Raw genomic sequence first — 3166 nt, forward strand, 5'->3', positions numbered from 1 at the left:
GTCGTGTCTGACTCTTAGCGACCTTATGGACTGCAGCCTACTAGGCTCCTCCATCCATGGGATATTCCAGGCAAGAGTACTGGAGTGGGGTGCCATTGCCTTCTCCGTAGTCGTGTTCAATTCTTTTGCAACCCTATGACTGTAGCCTGCCAGGGTCCCCTGTCCATTGGATTCTCTAGGCAAGAATAGTTGCCAAGCCCTCCTCCAGGGAATCTTCCTGACCCAGGGATGGAACATGGGTCTCCTGCATTGCAGGCAGATTCATTATCATCTGATCTACCAGGGAAGACCGCCACTACTTTTGTTAGTAGAGGAGGTGCAACTCAGAAGGTGGAGACCTAGACTCAAATCCATCTGGTTGGCTGGGATGCAAGGCTTTTAAAGGCAAAAAGGTAAAGAAGAAGACGTCTCTGTGATTCCACCTTCCTGATAAGGCCTCAGCTGCAGACTTCCCGGCGCCGTCTTGTGATCTGAGGTGTCTTTGGTGATTGCAACTGATCTATGCATGCCTGCAAAGCCGATTCGTAAATCATGGTCTTGTGATGTAGCAACTTCTTTCCAGGAGAGAGCAGAAGCCATGGCTGAGGCATTTTATTATTTACTTAGAGCTTCTGTGATGATTCAGAAGCTTCAGTTCTTAATTGATCCTCCTGGTGCCATCAATTTCAAGTCCGCTTGGGGCAGCCGGTTAAAGCCACAGGATGCAGTCTCTGCAGTGTAGGGTCATAAATCAAGACATTAGTTTGTTGGGCTTGTTTTCCTTTGTTTCTGCTTTCCCTCACTTCCCTAGCTGGAACTGCTTATATCTGCTCTTTGGAAATCAGAGAAAGGTCTAGGAGTCTAAAACCATTGCCTACAAACAAGAAACAGGGGACATGGAGAGGTTTTCTTACCCGGGAGGACCCCACAGGGTCCTGCTCGGTTTCAATCCCACAGTGATATCTTAGGCAGGCTGGATCTTTTCTAGTCTTCTTTGACTCAATCCAATTTTGTTTCATACTGGTTTGAATCTTATCTTCTCTGTTTTTCCCCAAGCACAGCTTGAGCTGAGACCCCATCTGCTTGGGTTGAGTGGGAATGGGAACACCCGTTTCTCTTTCCTCTTCCTGCAGGGTCCTCACATGGGAGAGAAGGTACTGGGGATGTCTCACTATTCTCCTGGTGGCGTGGTAAGTGTGCTCCCTGAGGATGCTGCTGCTCCTCCGACACCATCTGGCCATGATGCCTCTGGGAGCAGGCATCATCCCCATACCGGCTGTCTCCTGAGGACCCTGAATGAGTGCCTCAGAGGGCTCTGCGGCAACTCCCCACTGTGCTGCCTGTGACTCACGTCACCTACCTCTCCCTCCCTCCCCTCCGCTTTTTTTTTTTATTAACTTTATTTATTTAACTGGAGGATAATTGCTTTACAATATTGTGATGGTTTTGGCCATACATCAACATGAATTTGTCATGTGTATGCCACGTGTCCCCTCCTCTTTAATCCCGCCTCCCACCTCCTTTCCCACCCCATCCCTCTAGGTTGTCTCAGGGCACCGGCTTTGGTATGGAAGCATATACATTACCACATGTAAAATAGATAGCCAGTGGGAAGCTGATGTATGATCCCGGGAACCTCCTTTTTTTTTTTTTTTTTTTAAAAGCCTAGACCTAGTGGAGGGTTGCTGTTGTGATCGTGGCTGGTTACAGTAGGGCTGGTGTTTCCACCTTTTGGTCAACTTTTCAGGTAAGCATGTAATCTTAGTTCTTGGCACTTCTTCTTTCATTGGTTCTTCTCAATCCTGCCTGCATAGCAGAATTGCCTGAGTTACCTGAAGGGCTTATAAAAAAATCCATAGCCAGGTTGTATCCTCAGAAATTCTGAGCAATTGCTATGGGGAAGACCTGAGCATTGGCATCTCAAAAGCTCCCCATGGCAAGTCTAACATGGAGCAGGGGAAGATTGAGAACCACTGCAGCTAAGGGGGTTGCTTCTCAGGTGGCTCAGCTGTAGAAAGTCCTCCTGCCAATGCAGGAGATGCAGGTTCAATTGCTGGGATGGAAAAATCCCCTGGAGAAGAAAATGGACACCCACTGCAGGATTCTTGCCAGGTAAATCCCATGGACAGAGGAGCCCGGTGGGCTACAGTCTATGGAATCACAAAGAGTCAAACATGACTTAGTGATTCAACAACAATAACCACCACAACAGGTAAGGGGTACTTTCCTGTGTGGTTTATAGTATGGGCTCTAGGGTCAATTCTAGGTCGATTCTAGGTCAGAGAAGGCAATGGTACCCCACTCCAGTACTCCTGCTTGGAGAATCCCATGGATGGAGAAGCCTTGTAGGCTGCAGTCCATGGGGTCACTGAGGGCTGGACACAACTGAGCAACTTCACTTTCACGCATTGGAGAAGGAAATGGCAACCCACTCCAGTGTCTTGCCTGGAGAATCCCAGGGATGGGGGAGCCTGGTGGGCCGCCGTCTATGGGGTCGCACAGAGTCTGACACGACTGAAGTGACTTAGCAGCAGCAGGGTTGATTCTGGAGCAATAGGAACTTGACCTCTCAACATCTTTGTGGAATTGACCAAATGACTTCCTGGGGGAGAATAAGAGGGCCAATTCTTCATCAGATAGAGGGACACCAGATGTAGAGGATGAATTATAAAATTACAGTATTTTTAAAAACTGAGTTTTGCTCTTGTGAAAATCACTTCTACTGTATAATGTTAGAAAAGCAAAAATATTTCTCATGTCTATGAAAAGGAAGAAAAAGAAGATAAACCTAGAGGGTCAAATGTTCTTCATAAACTTAAAAGCATTCCTATATGCTTATTTGGCAAAGGGTATGTGGACAAAAAAAAAAATGTTGCCTGCCATTTCAGCAAACAATGAATTATGCCCACCATTAAGCCATCAGCCATGGTAGCCACCCCTGAAGGTGTGCCCTGAGGGGAAATTCCAGATGGAGAAAAAAAAGATACGCCCTAGATAGTTAAGTGAAGGTCACTCAGTCATGTCTGACTCTTTGTGACCCCATGGACTATACAGTCCATGGAATTCTCCAAGCCAGAAAACTGGAGTGGGTAGCCTTTCCCTTCTCCAGGGGATCTTCTGAACTCAGGGATCGTACCCAGGTCTCCCGCATTGCAGGCAGATTCTTTACCAGTTAAGCCACAAGGGA

The sequence above is a fragment of the Bison bison genome, unplaced genomic scaffold, assembly GCF_000754665.1.
Source record: "Bison bison bison isolate TAMUID 2011002044 unplaced genomic scaffold, Bison_UMD1.0 scf7180017863988, whole genome shotgun sequence".
Lineage (NCBI taxonomy): Eukaryota > Metazoa > Chordata > Mammalia > Artiodactyla > Bovidae > Bison > Bison bison.